This window comes from Canis lupus, chromosome 8 (genome assembly GCF_048164855.1).
Source record: "Canis lupus baileyi chromosome 8, mCanLup2.hap1, whole genome shotgun sequence".
Taxonomy (NCBI): Eukaryota; Metazoa; Chordata; class Mammalia; order Carnivora; family Canidae; genus Canis; species Canis lupus.
The window spans coordinates 4,446,342-4,465,253 of NC_132845.1; the positions used below are offsets into that span (position 1 = coordinate 4,446,342).

General features: G+C 32.5%; 1 long non-coding RNA gene across 3 annotated transcripts; it reads right to left on the reverse strand.

The window, feature by feature from the left end:
• Positions 1-1,273: 1,273 nt before the first annotated feature.
• On the reverse strand, positions 1,274-16,072 carry LOC140637511 (uncharacterized). Of its 3 annotated transcripts, none has more exons than XR_012034600.1 (3): positions 15,740-16,072; positions 12,254-12,399; positions 1,274-1,622 (listed from the first exon to the last, which is right to left on the reverse strand). It is a non-coding gene; the product is annotated as an uncharacterized lncRNA (long non-coding RNA). The 3 variants fall into 3 exon arrangements; XR_012034602.1 differs by having other exon boundaries at positions 15,980-16,063; XR_012034601.1 differs by lacking the exon at positions 1,274-1,622 and adding an exon at positions 9,358-9,857.
• Positions 16,073-18,912: the final 2,840 nt, after the last annotated feature.

Here is an 18,912-nt window from a genome sequence, read left to right on the forward strand (position 1 = left end):
ATTTATAAATGCAAATATTTAAAAAGTGGATAAAGGAATTGAACACATATTTTTTCAAAGAAGATATACCAATAGCATAAACAAAAACAACTTCATTATTCATTAGACAAATAGAAGTCAAACACAATATCCATTAGAATGGACCTAATAGAAAAAGATGCATTCAGCAAGTGTTGGCAAGGATGTGGAAAAATTGGAATTCTCATAAACTTCTAGTGAGGATGTGAAGCAGTAAATGTGCATTGAAAAACTGTTTTTCAGTTCTTCAAAATATGAATGTTCTTCAAAATGTTCCCCTCCTAGATAGACGCAAAGGGGAATTGAAAACACATCTGCACAAAAATTGTCCTATTATGTCCTTAACAACAAGATTAATAATAGCCCCAAAATGGAAAACACAATATCCATCAACTGATGAATGGATGAAGAAAATATATCTGTAAAATGTAATATTATTCAGCAATAGGAAGGAATGAAACCAGACAGAGAATGCACATATTTTATCATTACGTTTATATGCAATGTTCAGAATGGTGTAGTTGTTGCCAAGAGCTGGGGGAAGAAGGTAATAGTGACTGTTAATGGGTAAGCAGTTTCTTTTTTTGATAATCAAAATGTTCTGGAACTAGATAGTCATGATGTCTATATAGCTATGTGACTATATTAAATGTCTCTGAATTGTAACTTTAAAAATGTGTTTGACTCCTGATGAATTATATATCAATAAAGCTATTATTTTTTTAAAAAAATGAGAAAAATTTGTAAAAAAAAAATTGCCCATAAAATAAAAACTTATGGCAAATCTGAACTAATACCAGGTTTGATATTCATACATCAAGAATTTTTGGTTTAGACCAGTCAGCTTTCTTATAACGCTAAGGAATGTGTGCTTATTATACAGAGAGAAGTACAATAGCTCAGGAAGAGATTTTGTAATTACTGTGTGACACAAAATTAAGCACAATTTAGTATCTCAGATAAGGGCAACAAATAGATATAGTCTCTCTAATTAATTGTTCTCTACCTACAGAGGTGTTAGATTCTGATTCAAATACCTGGGAGTGTGTGAGACACTTCGGGGAAGTGAGACATGTTTACCATTTCCAGGAAATAAGAATTTGTGTAGGGAACTCCTTGCTTTTGCTTTTCTGATCTAGAAAGTTCGCTCTAACTGAAATTTATTCCTAAGAACAGAATGATTTATTTAATTCCTCCATGTAGTAAATATATTTCACTCAACACCCACAGCAAATCTATAATGTTTATACTTTTGTTCTTTCATTTTATGGATGAGGAAACTGGCATTTTGCAAATTTACAAATTTGCTTAAGATTATTTTTGTAAAAACTCACTTAGCATTTCAGAACATATGATTTTGCTTGTGATTCTTTACTTCTAACCACTACACAGCAGTGCCTCTAACTGCTCAGTGGCTTACAAACATCAGAATTTTATTTCCTCGACATTGGGCTAGCATGGTCTATACAGCCAGGGCGGTCCAGGTGGATAGCACAGACTTGGCTTTGGACACATTAGAGAGTTGTACATATTCAAAGATCCTTGGAATGGAGGAGTGAAGATGGAAACATCATGATCCTTAGTAGATTATGGACACGATGAACCTGGTTTAAAGGAAATGGTGTAGTCATCAAGAGACTTGTTCATAGTATTTCAGGAACCTTTATAAAATCTGTCCTCGATATGGAGTTAACATTTGGTCCAAACGTTTATTTATTTATTTTTTTTGTTCACTGTTTACAGCCAGATAGGCAATTGGTTTGTATATTTGTTCTATTTAAAATTACCCAAAGCAGCACAACATAGGTGGGACAAGTAGATGACAGTAAGAGAGGACTATCAAATAAAAGGCGAATTTAAAAGAGGAAGATGTAGCAAAGCTGGGATTTGCAACCCTGGAAAATGGCATACAGTTTTGCTTTAAGTGTGTTGATCCTAGGTCTCTTTTCAGGCACCAGAAAATACAGAAATAAGCCATGCCTAAAAAATTCCATTTTTTTTAAGATTTAATTTATAGAACAGTCTTATGTTCCAGCATAATTAAGAAGAAGGTGCAGAGATTTCCATATACCCACCTGTGCCTTCACACACGCATAGCCTTCCCCTTTCTCAACATCCTCCACCGAGTTGGTATGTTTGTTACAATGGGTGAACCTACAGTGATGCATCATAATCACCTCAAGTCCAAAATTTGTTTGTCTTAGGTTTTACTCCTGTGCAAACTCTATGGGTTTGGACGAAGGTATAATGATGTGCATACACTATTATAGTAGCATAAAGGGGATTTTCACTGCCCTAAAAAAGCTCTGTGCTTTGTTTATTCACACCTCTACCCTTCAGTCATTGGCAACCACCAATGTTTTTCACCGTATTCATAGCTTTGGCTTCTCCAAAATGTCCTATAGTTGAAATCATACAGTATGTAGCCTTTTCAGATTGGCTTCTCTCACTTCGTAATACACATTTAAGATTTCTCCATACTTTTTTCATGGCTTGATATCTGTAAAATATTAGTGAGATGAAAAAAGTAGTTCCTAAAACGGTATTTAATTTTTATAAAAATGATAGGTAAAGTCAGATTTCTCATTTCTTTTTAGTGCTGAATAATATTTCATTGCCTGGATCTTACAATTTATTTTTCCATGTTTTGGCAACTATAAATAAAGGTGCTATAGACATTCATGTACTAGACCTTTCTGTGGACATGTTTTCAATTCTTGTGGGTAAATACCAATGAGAACAATTACTGGATTGTATGATAAGAATATGTTTGGTTTCATAAGAAACCACCAAATTGTCCACCAAAGTGTCTGTACTATTTTTGCATCCCCACCTGCCATGAACAAGAGTTCTTGTTGCTTCAACAGCATTTGATGCTGTCATATTCTGGATTTTAGCCATTCTAATGGGTGCATAGTGGTAACTCCTTGTCATTTTAATTTGCATTTCCCTGTATTGAACATCTTTTCATATGCTTATTTTTCATTTGTATACCTTGCTTGGTGAGGTGTCTGTTAAGACTGTTGAAACGTCTTTTCATTGTTTCTTTGTTTGTTTTCTAGCTATTGAGTTTTAAATGTTCTTCTTATATTTTCGTTAAGGGTTCTTGATCAGATGTCCGTTTCACAAATATTTTCTCCCACTATATGACTTACTGTTTTATTCCTTTGCCATTGTCTTTTGAAGAATGGAGGTTCTTAATTTTGCTGAAATCTAACTTACCAATTATTTTTTTCTTGAATTGGGCCTTTGATGTTCTACGTAGAAAGTTGTTGCCATACCAAGGTCATCTAGTTTTCTTTTTCCTATGTTATCTTCAAGGATTTCTGTAATTTATATTTCACACTGAGATCTATGACCCGTTATGAAGTAATTTTTGTGAAGAGTGTAAGATTTGTGGTAATAGGACAATTTGTCCTATTGTTCTAGCACCATTTGTTGACAGAAAAACCAAAAACACAAAGCAAAAAGAACAAGTATCTTGACATCATTGTATTCTTTTTCCTCCTTTGTCAAGGAACAGTTGCCTATATTTAGGTGAGTCTGTTTCTGGGCTCTCTCAACTGCCCCACTGAACTATTTATCTCTTCTTTCCCCAGTATCACATGTTCTCGACTACTGTAGCTTAATTGAGATATAATTTATAACATTGTGTAACATATTAAGATGTAAAATGTGATGATTGCACGCATGTACAATCTGTGCATGCTGTGAAATGATCAGCAAAATAAGTTTAGTTAAAACATTCATCACCTCTCACATTTTCCTTTTATTGTGGTTTGAACATTTAAGATTTAGCATTTAATATTTAACAATTTTCAAGTATACAGTACAGTATTGTTAACTAAAGTCACCAGGCTGTCCCTTAGGTTCCTCAGAACTTCTCTGTCTTAAAACTGTGACTTTGTACCTTTTGACCACATCCCATGTTCCCTATGCCTCAGTCCCTGGCAACCACCATTCTAATCTCTCTTTATATGAGTTGGCTTTTTTATATTCTATGTATAAGCAAGAGCATACAAAAATCTTTCTTTGACTTATTTCACTTGGATTAATGCCCTTCACAAATGGCAGGGTTTTCTTCTTTTTATGGCCAAAGTATATATATGATGTATTTATATAATATATATAATTTATATATATACATATATATATTTACATGCAATTTGCATAATATATAATGTATATTCTCTTGTATTACATGTTATATATTATACTAATATATATGTCACATCTTTATCCATTCATTCACTGATGGGACATCTACGTTGTTTCTATATCCTGGTTATTATAAACGGTGTTGCAATAAACATGGGGGGTGCACATATCTATTTTAAGTAAAAGTTTCATTTTATTTGAATTATATCCAGAAATGGTATCACTAGATCATTTTTAATTTTGAGGAAACTCCATATTGTTTTCCATAGTGACTATACCAATTTACATTTCCACTGACAGTGAATGGGGGCTCCCTTTTCTCCACACCCTAATACTTACTGTCTCTTGTCTTTTTGATGATAGCTGTTATAACAAATGTGAGGTGACATCTCATTGTGGTTTTCATTTGCATCTCCCTGATGATTGATGTTGAGCACCATTTCATGTATCTGTTGGTCATTTGTATTTTATTTAGGAAAATGACTATATATTTCTCTGCCCACTTTTTAATTGGATTACTTGCATTTTCCCTATTGAGTTGTAACAGTTTGTTATATTTTTTAATATTAAACTATTATCCAATATATAGCATATAAATACATTCTTCAATTCTGTATGTTGCCTTTCATTTTTTTAATTGTTTCTTCTGCTGTTCAGGAGATTTACAGCTTGATGTAATCCCTTATGTTGAGTTTTACTTTAGTAGCTTGGGCTTTTGGTGTCATAACTAAATTTTTCTGAGATTTAGTTTGTTAGATATTTTTCCCTATTTTTTTTCCTAAGAGTTTTATGGTTTCAAATCTTACATTTAACTTTTAACCCATTTAGTATTCATTTTTATGAGTGATAAAATGTAGGGCCTAATTTCATTCTGTATCTGGTTATCCGGTTTTCCCACCACAATTTATTGAAGAGACTATCATTTACTTATTGAACATTCTTGGCTCCTTTGTCAAATATTAGGTGACCATTTATTCATGAATTTATACTGGGCTCTCAATTCCATACCACTGCTCCATATGTTTGTTTTTATGCTGGTGCCATACTATTTTGATTACTATAGCTTTGCAATATATTTTGAAGTCAAGAATTGTGATAGTTCCAACTTTGTTCTTTTTTTCTCAGGATTGCTTTGGCCATTCAGGGTCTTTTGTGGTTTCATATAAATTTTAGAATTATTTTCTTTTTAACTTCTTTGAAAAATGCCATTGGGATTTTGGTAGGGATTGCACTAGATCTGTAGATGGCTTTGGTAGTGTGGGTATTTTAACAATATTATTTCTCTAATGCATATAAACACAATATTTTTTCATTTATCCACATCTTTTTTAATCTCTTCCATATAGATATAGTGTATAGGCCTTTCACGTCCTTGCTTAAATGTATTCCTAAGTATTTTTATTTTTTATATTGTGAGATTGACATTTTATTTCTTTTTGCAGATAGTTTGTTTTAATGCGTAAACAACTAATTTTGTATGTTGATTTGTATCCTGCAACTTTACTGAATTTGTTTATTAATTGTAACATTGCATTTTTTAAGGATTTTATATATATATATAAGATTATATCATCTAAAAACAGCTGATTTTACCTTGCATTTTTTCTGATTTGGGTGACTTTTATTTCTTTTTCTTGCCTAATTACTTTGGCTAGAACTTTTAGTTATGATGAATAATAGGTACTCTTGTCTTGTTCCTAATGTTAAAGGAAAAGATTTCAACTTTTTGCTGTTTAGTGTGAGGGTAGCTATAGACTTATCATATACAGTCTTTATTCTTTTGACATACATATCTTCTACACTCAATTTCTGAAGAAATTTTATTTTAAAAGGATATTAAATTTTGTTAAATACTTTTTCTGCATCTATTGTGAGGACCATATGATGTCCATCTTTCATTTTATTAATGTGGTGTATCGCAATTATTGATTTGAGTATATTGAACCATCCTTGCATCCCAGAGATAAACCCCACTTGATCCTTATGTATGATCCTTTCAATATGCTGTTGAATTTAGTTTACTAGTATTTTGTTGAAAATGTATACATCTAGGTTTATAAGAGATATCATTCTGTCATTTTCTTTTCTTAAAATGTCCTTATCTGACTTTGGAGTCAGGGTATCACAGCCCTCTCAAAGCTTTAGAAGAATTTGAGAAGAATGGACACTAATCCTTCTTTAATTGTCTGGTAGAATTCACCAGCAAAACCATCTGGTGCTGAACTTGGTTGGAAATACTTTGTTTACTAATTTAATCTTTTAATTTTTATTGGTATATTTATATTTTCTATTACCTCATGATCAGTTTTGGTAGGTTGTATGTTTCTAGAAATATAACCAATTTCTCCTAATTTATCAAATTTGTTGGTATATAATTTTTGATAGTAGTTTCATATAATCCTTTTTATTTCTATGACATCTTTTGTAAGGTCTCTTCTTTTACTTCTAATTTTATTTTTTTGAGTCTTCCCTCTTTTTTTTTTCCTACTTGCCTGGATAAATGTCAGATTTGGTTATCATTTCCAAAACCAGTTCTTAGTTTTATTAATCTTTTATATTATTTTTTCTGGTCTCTATTTCAGGCATTTCAGTTCATGCAATAGTGTAATAACTGTTCTGCAACTTTGTTCTCCTTCAATATTGAGTTTCCTAATATGTTTATTTTGGCTGTCTGTATAAATTTTGAAAAAGTTTTCCAATATCCATAAATTAACTTGCTGGAATTTTTACTGAGATTACTTTGGATCTGTAAATTCAAGTTGGGAAAATGGACATCTGTTGAATCTTTCTATTCAAGAATAGGAAATATCTCCCCCATTATTTAATTCTTCTATCAGAGTTTTATAGTTTTTCTCATATATATCTTGTCAATATTTAGATTTATACCAAAATTTTCTCTTTTGAAAGGGGGTACCAGTATAAATGATACTGTATATTTAATTTCATAATCCATTTATTAATTATTGATATCTTGAAAATTAATTAACTTTTATATAGTAATCCTATATCCTGCACCCTTACTATATAACTGCTTATTGGTCCAGTTTTTTAACCTCTACTTTTTCTTTTTTTCTTTTCTTTTTTTTTTCTTTGTCTTATTTCAATTACCTTTTTAGTCTGATTATCAACCACTATAGCAATTATTGGGTCACACGCTGCAGAAACCAAAACAATACAGCTTGCATTATACTTCAGTTTCAATTCCAAAACTCAATTTTGATATTAGGTATATAATCTTGCTAATTCTTTTAGATTCAATTCTGATAAAATGGTTAGAATTTATATAATGAAGAAAGAGATTATTGGTCCTCAAATCCTCTCAACTTCCTGATGGCCATGATTTATACTGTACAATTCTATTTGGTTATCTGTTTTTCAGAATGGTTTTGGCCATAATTATCTAACAATAAAATAACACTAGCACTTAAAATTGACCTTCTATTATTGTCCTGAAATGACATACATACCCACATGTCTTTCAACTTTATTTCCCCATAATGTAACTTATTCAGGGTAGAGCTTTTTTTGTAAAGAGCCATAATTTCTTGAGATGAGATTCCACTAATCAGTTTCATAGGTTTTCTACCATTTCTCTCACGAGGTAAGCATGTTTGATGCAAACAAAACACGTTCTTTGCCTTGACCTACCACAGTTCCTGGGTTAGTGAAAATTAGTTCTCACCAGGGAATTTTGTTTTGCTAATTGTATGAATTTGCTTTTGAGAACTGAAAGTATCCAAGTTTTATGAAAAATCAGCTAAAATTTTATGTTCCCCAACATTCAAAGAGTTGTATTAACCACAGTCAGTGATTTTTAAATCTTTAAAATAAAACCCTTTGTTGGTTTATTATGTATTATGGTTTTTCATCTATAATTATAGCCTAGTTAATTTTTATCCATATTTCTACATAGTTCTTATGGCAGAGGATCCCACTTATTGGGATGTGCACATAACATGGGTATAGGCAATTTAATTATTGTTTTTTTTTTATTTGGAAATAATTAAATTATATCTATGTGCTTTTATGAATATAACAATTTGAGTAAAGAAATCATTATTATATTATAGCTAACAACTCCTACCCTTTAAAAATCTATCTCATTTAATGTTAATGAGCCACTAAATATATTCAAAGGCTCATTAGTATCATTAAATGCTCCAGAAACCATAAATATGAAGTATATTCATCTGAAGATGGTTCAGCACAGTTCATAAGGCATAACACATGTCATGAGCTGCTACTCAACTGCATTTTTACTAACTAGGAAAATCAGGACTTGTCTCCTTCTTCCCATTGAACTCTAACGGTTACAACAAGTTTCCTTGAAAGGTCCATCAGGGGAAAAATTTCTATACGCACCATTTATAGTAGAGAATAAAGTTGAATTCACTAATTATGAAAAATGCTAGAGAAAGCTTTCCTACTCAGTTATTTTCTCTAAATTTATTTTTCTTGGGTCATGTAATAATAATAATAATAATAATAATAATAATAATAATAATAAGTATGAATCAAATTCTTATGATTTTCCTTTAAAAAAAATCTCAGAGGGATCCCTGGGTGGCGCAGCGGTTTGGCGCCTGCCTTTGGCCCAGGGCGCGATCCTTGAGACCCGGGATTGAATCCCACGTCGGGCTCCCGGTGCATGGAGCCTGCTTCTCCCTCTGCCTATGTCTCTGCCTCTCTCTCTCTCTGTGTGACTATCATAAATAAATAAAAATTAAAAAAAAAATCTCAGATACATCATTATGGCCTGAGTTAATGCATTCTTCTAGAAGTATACCATCAGATTGTAGGTGAAATCTTTGCTTTCTTAGCTGAGATCATTCAGGGACAGTCATTTTCTATATTTCAGCCTGGAGGTATTTCTAACAAAGAGATACATGTTTGTTGTTCTCTAGAAGAAGAGGAAATGAATTTGCTTCAAGAGGAGAATATTACTGTTGTCAATTTAGAAAGCTCAAAATGTTATGTGCAAAACAACAACAACAACTATAAAATGCCATATGCGTTCACCCCTAAAATTATGATAATAAAAATGCTAATAATGTGTCTATTCCACATAATTCAAATGCCTCAATTTCCCTGTATGCAAGAAATGAGTGGGCAAATTTATCTCATCTCTTGGCCAGGGGCATCATGAGGAATTAATTTTACAATTATTTTTTTCCTGTTTAGATGAAAGTTGCTAGGACTATAGTAATAAAAATTATGTTATAAGACCGTCTTTATATTTCAGACAGGCTGTATTTTGGAAATTTGTACTCCTTGAGTTTCAAAATGATTATTTATGTCAAAACTTTGTTCCAGTTGCCTTTGATAAGCATCATAAATACAATGAATTACTTGTGCTTTCTTTTTAAAACTGACTTTGAATCTTTTAATACAAGTTTCTTAGTCACAATAGACTTGTTTCTACTTGCAGTGCATATAGTAATCTTGACTGCAGCTTCCTGCAGGGTCTGGGATATCCTGCCGAGCTTCACATGACCAACATTATAACAGTACTGCTTGCAACCCACTGCTTGTTTACTTCATATTCTCAACTCAAGATTATTCATCTTTCTTCCCCCCAGATGTTAGTTGTCATTTAGCTCCTGTGACTTTTTAAAATCTTCTAAACAAGGTCATTTTAGATTTTTTGGTCAAGATAGTAGCCAGCCAGTGCTTTCCCCAGGCTTCATTGAAAACACAGAAAGAGAAGGAAGGTTATTAGCACCAATGGCAACTCAGAAAATCGATTAAAAATTTATCAGAACTTAAGAGGTTTTCTAATAACCAAAAGAATTCTTGTATGGATTATCAGGACAATGCAAGAAATCAGTAAATCAGAGCTTACACTTGATGGTTTCTCTGCATCAGAAGTGTGGATTATTTACTGACCTGAGGGAAGATAGCCATACCTCATACCACAGCGGATCTGCTTTATGAGGCAGGCAGGCAATAAGCACTTCATTTTCCTATTCTTCCCATTGGTATTTCTTTTTGTCTGCATCACTTATCAAATAAATTTCTCAGCAGTGTTACTGGAAAGAGGAGTGGGGAAGCAGTAGAGCGCTACATCCTGGCATGTGGAATCGGTGATAGAGAAGGGGTGGAACAGAGCCCTCTGGGGGTGCAGTTTTATTGGATTGTTTTCAGGCAAGAAAAGAATTACAGACTGCTTCAAATTGTCTGGAAAAAATGCCCTCCTCACAAACTGTAGTTCAGGAATGGCGAACAGGCAATCTCTCTCCATCCAGCAGAGCTGTGCCACATGAATGACCGACAGATACTGCAAATGTGGCTTTGGTCTACAGCAGCAAACCCACAGAATATTAGTGATCTAAGTGATACTTTTAACAGCCACTAGGCTGAGACTTCTCAGCATGTGCTCCCTGTACCACCTCCACTAGCCTTACTTTGGAAGCTTGTTAAATGCATAAATTCCCCAGCCTCCTTTTTTCCCCCTGACATTTCTCAGCTTTGTTGTGATAGCACCCCCTCAACTTTAGTGACTGACAACAAACACCTGTTTAGTCCTCAGAATTGTTGGGGTGTTGCTGTACATGTTGTCTTGTTCTTGGATACTGCCTGAAGGAATAGCCACTCCCGGGCACATGTTCTTCTCCAATCAAGAGATGGATTGGGCCCATGTAATTTTGTTTGAAATGCACTTTTTGATGTTGCATGTGTTACAGAGTTACATTCTATTGTGCAAAGCAAGATACCAATAGGAATGTACTACAACCATATAGTATATGGATATTTCTCTTCAAGAGAGAGAGAAACAGGTGTGAAGAATACTACAATTTTTCGTAACTTGAGAAAATATTTTTTTCAGTAGGGTAAAGGGTGTCCATGAATTGCATTTTAAGAGTCCGTCCGTGTTAGACCAATATACATTAACCATGAGAACCACCAAGCCATATGGATAATAACAAGCTGTGTTCTTTATTATGTGGTAAAGTGGAGATTATGCTATAAGGAAAGCATAATTTGGCAAAAAATTACTGAAGGTACATTTTTAGAAACACCTTCTTTGTGTTTTTTTTTTTTTTTTACCTTCTTTGTGTTTTGATAGCATTAGAGTCTAAGATCGGATAATTGGCGGAATAAAGAGACAACATACTGAAATTAATAGAGATCGGATTATGAAACAACCAGAGGCAAATTGGACTTGAAGCGAAATATAGTCAATATCAAACATTTAACCTGCGTAAGAAGCATTAAAGAGCATAATTGGCTATGCATGGTATTAAATCCATAATAGGGAGAACAATCTTGAATAGCTAGCCTTAAATATAGAATATATAAAGATACAACTGATTCAGCAGAAGATGGTAAATATGTAAAATAGATAATGCAGACTTAATATTCAGGTTACTGGTGTCACAAATAAGAAAAGAAAATGCAATATAAGTAATCATAAGAAAAAGAGAATGAAACTTTTTTGTATTGAAAAAATATGAGCTTACACCGTTGAAAGAGCATAGGTAATATCAGATTACTAAAATGTATATATTTATAAATTATTATGCATTTATATAAGATTTGTATATTATATATGAGATATATACGATTTTTGAATTTTAGGAAAATATTTTTCAAATGTCCAGGGAAGAAAAAGCGGTTACTTTAAGCATTGGTCTGTGTAGCATCCGACTTCTGTTGAACAACACTGAGCCAATGAAATACCATGTGCAGATATTTGAAGGAAAATGTTATAAATTCAAATTTCTGTATTTAAACAATTCATCTCATTCATCAAAAGACAGTAAAATAATCCCCTTTTTTTAAAGATCAGGAAATGTACCATCTATATTTTTCTCCCAGTGTATACCAATACAAGACTTTTCTAAATATGCTGGAAATAACTCCTTTAGAAAGTAATGTAAGGAAAAGTAATAGTTACCTAGATCTAAAAATAACAAAATATAGTAATATACGTATGATAAATTTTAATTTGTATATTAAGCATAGTAATAGAATAATAGCAATAAACATTAATAAAATAGAACAATTAGGACAATATACTGATAAAAGTATGTGAATATGGGCTCTCTCTATATATATCTTACTGTACTGTACTCACCCTTGTGATCTAAGACGATAAAATGCCTATATGATGACGGGAAGTGGGATGAATGACAAAATCCCTGGGATTTTACCTTATTGACCTTATGGTGATAAGTCAGAAGAAAGATCATCTGCTTCTGGACGTCTATTAATCACAGATAACTGAAAGCATGGGAAGCAAACCCACGGATAAGGCAGGACTACTGTATTGACTTTAGTTAATAATATATCAATATGAGCTCACTAATTGTAGCAAATCTACCATATTAAAATTTTAGTTGTAAAGGAGACCACGTATGGCATACATGGGAAATCTGTATTATCCTTATAATCTTTCTATAAATCTAAACCTTTCTAAAAATTAAACTTTGTTTATAAAAAGACTATAGAAATGTCACTGAATTTGGATAAGGTGTGTTATTGGAATTGAATTTGTTTTATTTTTTTAAACTTCATTCTGAAAAGGAGGAATTATTATTTTGGAGATGTAGGGTGGACTGATGAACAAAGAAGATAGGAATGCATGATCACGGCTTCTTATTTTAGGCCATATAGATAGAATTTTAAAAACATGTGGTTTCACCAACCTACAAAAATAGACATTTGGTAAAGATGAGAATAATTTTGATATCCTGTAAAAATTATGTGGCTAGCTATGAATGAGTGAAGATTCTAGCCCTCACTTGAAGAATTAATTAGTGGTATGTAATAACAATTCCTTTAGTCTCTCTACAGATGAAGTTTTTCACGGCTGACTGGTAGGAGTAGGATTAGTTTTACTGTGAGAGTTTGCTATATCTAAAAACTCTGATTTTGTGTTTAAGCCAGTGATATTCAAGTTAGGCCTGCTATTAATAATATTATTTTAATCAGATCAGTCCTTTGATAAGTAACATGATATTAGGTCCTGACTTGAATGGTGGTCCAGGTTTAATTCTGTTATCTGAGAAGAAGTATTGATTGTACCCCCTCTAATATGCCAAAGGGTCTAATTTTGGTAAATTAAATGAGTAACTTATTGCATTGATAAAGAAATATTGTGTAAAATATAAATTCTCTCAGAAATACTATAAACGAATCATTATTTAACACCATGCCCTTGACTTTACCTCAGGTGGACAGTCATTGAATATGAATAGATTCTTGGAGTTTTGAAAAAAAAAAAAAAGCTATTGTATTTACTGCCCATTTGAAAGTTCTGTATTTTATTTACAAAGACTTTTTCAATATATTCTTCCTAGAATTCAGAGATAAGAAAAAAATATGTCTCCCTTTGTAAATTAAAATACCATGTTTGATTTATAATTTAGTGTCTGCAGTTCGCTGTGTTTCTCTTTCTGTTCTTTCTGTTTCTTATTTCTAGGAAATATTGACCCAGCTTTTGCTCTCAAACATAAGTCCTTCCTTCAGCCTAGGTTTTCTATGGCAATTGTTTCCTAATATCTGTTGTTTTCTGATTTGTTTATATTTTTACATTTAAAATATAGAAGCTACCTTAGTTTCTTGGAAATAGGCAAATTGAGTGTATGTAAAATAGACAATAGTATTTGAAGTGGCTTAAGGCATTTTAATAGTAAGCTATAGTAAGTCGTAACTTCTCTACTGAAATTGTGCACATACTATTGTTAGTTACTTCACGGTGCTTTTTTTTGTATTAACATCTTCATTTTTTTTTTTCCTTTTAAACACTGAAAATATAACTTCCATTTTGGAGCAGCTATATACTGAGCCATCAGTAAAGTAAAATAAAAAATAAAATAAGCCATATTTTTCATTGAATTGAAAGAGATATTATTGAAAAAGAAATTAAGTAAGTGATTTTTAAAGGCAATAACCTATTTTTAATCTGATATCCCCTCCCTAAAATTTCAAAGACCTAAAATAATTGAATAATAAAATTATAATTGTTGGTTAGAAAGAAGACTTCCTTTTAAAATGAAATGCAATCATTATATTAATTGATTGTGGGAATCATTAAATCATGTTTTCCTGACTTTGTGTGACTTTTTTCTCTCTTTCCAACATTTCCCTTTTTAATGGAATGATTCAAGAAAGGTTTCCAAATTCATGTAGATATGTTTTTACTCTTAAATACTCATGGTGGCTTAATCTTAAAATGCCCACCTTCTGTTACTACCACATATATCCCATTGAAGCAGTGATATTCAATCACATTCCATCGCAGAGTCATCTAGCTACATTGTAGTTTTTCCCTTAGGTTTTGTCAATTTTACCCTGTATTTGCCATGGTAAAATAATCACATGAATTTTTCAAACAAATTAATTTCCAACTGAAAATATCCACAAAACACAAATGGGTTTTGTAATGTTTATACCAAATTTTCAAGGAAATTCAAAGACAGGTGTAGATTAATTCCCCAATGGGTTCAGAAATTCCATATAAAGAAAAATCTGCATTCTGAGTGATGGAATCTATGTAAGAGACAAAATTTAAATTACCAAGGCTCGGGGATCCCTGGGTGGCGCAGCGGTTTGGCGCCTGCCTTTGGCCCAGGGCGCGATCCTGGAGACCCGGGATCGAGTCCCACGTCGGGCTCCCGGTGCATGGAGCCTGCTTCTCTCTCTGCCTGTGTCTCTGCCTCTCTCTCTTTCTCTCTCTGTGACTATCATAAATAAAAAAAAAAAAAAAAAAAAAAAATAAATTACCAAGGCTCTAGATATAATATTTATATCTAATGTTTTGATAGGCTTATGTGGTAAAGACAAAATAACTTAAAAATGATAAAGCCAATTTTTATCAATTATCAATCAATCAATCAATCAATCAAAATGAGAGCTATTTCAAAAATTCATGTGGTTATTTCAAAAGCATTTCATGTATATTATTTTGTCATCTCATCCAAATTACCACCCTTTACCCAATGCCCTCAATCATCTTTCCTTGTTCCTTGGCTTCTGCTCATCTGTTAAATATTGTAGTACCTAGCCTAGACTTGTTTTCTTTTCTGTGTATGCATTTAAGTCAATAAATCCAATTTTATTTTTTAATTACCTTTTACATCCCAATAATCTCCAAACACATTTCCAATCTTAACTCATTCCTTAAATTCTAGGCAGTTATATTTAACTGCCTTCTTGATTTTACTTCTACCTAACCACTCATTGCATCTATCATCTATCTTCTTGTCATTGATCTGTATATCTACATCAACTATCTAACAGATATTTTAAAATTAATGCAGAATTCTCAATTTCCCCCACTCTACCCAATTATTCTTCCCCACTGGCTTCCATCTTTATCCCAATAAATTACCCACTTGTTTAAGTGAAAACAAACCAAAACAAAACAAAATAAAACAGAAAACTGTAATAAGCATTGATTTCACTTCAATTCAGCCATCATATCTAATCCACTGGCTAATTCATTATATTTAACTCCAAAACTTATTTTTACTTGATCAACTTCTTTCCATTTCCAGGCCTATTGCATGATTCCAAGTCATTATTCTCTCTTACATAGACCTCTGTAATACTTACTTACCTAATCATACTGTGCCTAGTGTGGCCAACCCCAAATCCATTCTCCATCAGTAACTAGACTTATTTTCATGAAACTAAATCACAAATTTTCCTTTTTATCCTTGCTTGTAAATATGCCCCCGGCCTCTTCTATCATGGTCTTTATATTGTACCATTTCCCAGATTATTACACTTTTCATGCTTATTGCCGAACTTTTGGATTCTTCATCATTTCAAATTCATCTAGATGTTAAATTCTCACCCTGAATGTTTTTCATTATGTTGATATTGTTCACAACCTTGTATTATTCAGTCCTCTGTCTTCTCAAATGTTACCTCAATGAAATTTTCACACACCAACTGCCAAGTCTGAAGTATCTACTTAGTTATGTGTTATCACATCACCTAGCTTTATGACTTCATAGAGCGCATGCAACTATTTTTTTTATTGTCCGCATCCCTCTACTAAAATATAATTTCCTTAAGAGCAAGGGTTTTTTTTTCTTATTACTAAATCCTCAATGTCTAGAAGAATGTCTAGCACATAGTATATATTTGATACTTATGAATTGAATGAATGGGTGAATAAGTAAGTGGGTTGGAGCTATTTGGCTACTTCTGTGCTTTTTGATTTTATTGCTTACTTCTCTTGGGATGAATATTGTACCTCCAACCCTAATTCCTATCCCCTCATATAATCCTCCTTCTCCTCATCCAATGTTAGATATTTCAAAAACCATTGAAATTATTTCAAAATATGAACAATATTCTTTGAGAACTTGCAGACCCTGTATATATCTATAAAAATATTTTATTTAATTATTATTATACTGTGAACTCAAAACACCAAGCATAACTCAAATATCCAAAGAGAGTAATTCTTTAGATCTCTTTAATTGTCTTTATATGGCATATGACACCAGGGTCATAAGATATATAGTAAATATTTTATAATCATATACCTGAACTTTTTAGATTTGTGAGATTAAAATGCTTTAAATATTTTTTCTACTTTCATTGTATTTTTAAGAAATATGAGTATTTCCATAATTAGTTGTTTTTTTAAGGAATAACTTTGGGATCTTAAACATTTTAATGAAAGAATAAAATTGACCTCGGTTTATAGTGTCCATGGGGTTTGAAAGATGAGTCAACATTAAAAATAAAAATAGCTAGTTATTTTTCCAGCAAAAGAGAACTTATACAGGAATAATGAAAGAATTGCAAATTTGGGAAATGCAAATTATGGCAAACTATAGACAAGTTCAAAGAACAAGGCAGAGGAACAGTCTTTTATAAAAAAGAAAAAGAGAGAACTTGATAGCAGCTATTTTAAACAAAAGTTTAGCCCACTACAGAAAACTGAGAGTTTGAAATTTAGACACTCCTTATTGACTGGTAAATTGCAGCTTCTCATTGCCTGGGCTGTTGCTGGGTAAGGAAAAAAAAATATTCCTCCTGCTGGGGTGGTCAAATACCTCACTATCTGCCCAGAAATAAGGTGCAACACATGGTACATGCACTCTTTCTTCAGGGCTTCCTGACTCCATCATAAAGCAAATTTCCTTTAATTAATTTTCATAGGTACTAATCACCATCTTCCTTTTTTTGGATTATTACCAGTTTGAGACAAGGACCAAGGATCCAGTTTTATTACTCTATCTTCGTAACAATCTCTTCATTTGACAAATGAAAAGATAAGCAGATACCATACAATGGGAAGGTTATAAACTAATCCAACTTATCAGTATTGGTTATTTATCAGAAAAAGAATATCCTTTAGTAAAGTATGTGGGTTCTATAACCAGATGTCCTGAGTTTAAATTTGGATCTAACGCTTTCTAATTTTCATTTCAGGAAAATTAACTGCAATGAAGGGATCAGTTTCCCTTTGAGTAAAATGGAAGTATTATCAATTGCCTCTTGAGATTGCTATGAGAATTAAATGACTTACTTCATACTTACCACTTAGAGACCAGCAAGATAAAGAAAAGCACGCATCACCCCTGCTCTCAGTTTAGTGATATAAATGGACATTGATTTTTTTAAAGAGGATTTGAGATGGTCATTAAAAATTGACCAGGTACAGAAGTTGTATTGAAGAGACAACATTAATGTTGTCTAGGCAAACAAGAAAGTAATTTTTCCAAATTCTAATATAGCAAAACTAAAAACTGTCTCTTTCAAAATTCAAAATAGATGATTCAGGACATATAAAGTATATATTATTAATAATTGGGATAATAAACTTCTCGAAGTAATTATTGAATTGTGTGATGCCCTAAATATATTACTGTATCAATAAATATGAAAATAAACAGGTAACTAATGTAACTTAGCTGAGTAATTTTGATATATGAGCTGTCTTCCCCTACCTTAGATTGAGACAGTTGTCTGAAGAAACACTCTTGCTTAAGACCACCTGTCCATCTCTGCCTTGTTCAGAAGCATGACAGTGTACTGCATTATTGACTTTAGATACGATCCAGTGTAGCAAAAATTCATTCATATGACCTATCCTTTCAGTTTCCCTAGTGCTCACTGTGTTCTCACTCTCTCACTCCTGCTTTATTCTCGTTCACTATCTCGTTTTGTCAAATTCGGTGTTGTAGAGGGTGGACAAAGGCAAAGTTGGAGGCTCTCCAGGTTAGTATCAGGCATCTAAAGCTGAGACCAATTTAGTTGTTCTTCAAAGAGACAGGCACAGAGAGTAGAAAGTCACATGGAAACCTTAGCACTCTTTCCAGGGGGTCACCGAATGCTATAATACCAGCTTTAGAGTAACAGAGAAAGAGAGAGGGAAATACATATAATGCAAAAGAGATTTCAACAGCTCCTTGTAGATGTTGAAGGGAGAGGGACATTTTTCATCCCAGTCATATTTTAAAATCTCCTATGAAATTTGTAACAAATATATATTCACAGCTCTGCTTGATTATTATAATTCAGTATATCTGGAATGGAGGTTGGGCTTCCAAAGTTTTAGAAAATTCATTAAGCTTAGAGAATAACTGATTTAAGAAGTAGGACTATGAAAATTCAACTAGGAAAGAGATTTGAAAAATCAAAATAATCCTGAGAAAAACTTCAGAAAACACAAAAGGCAGAGAGATGAAGAAGAATGAAGACCATTGAAAGATGTCTTTGGATTAGATTCTTAGGGGAGGACTATATGGTTTGCAAAACATTATTTAC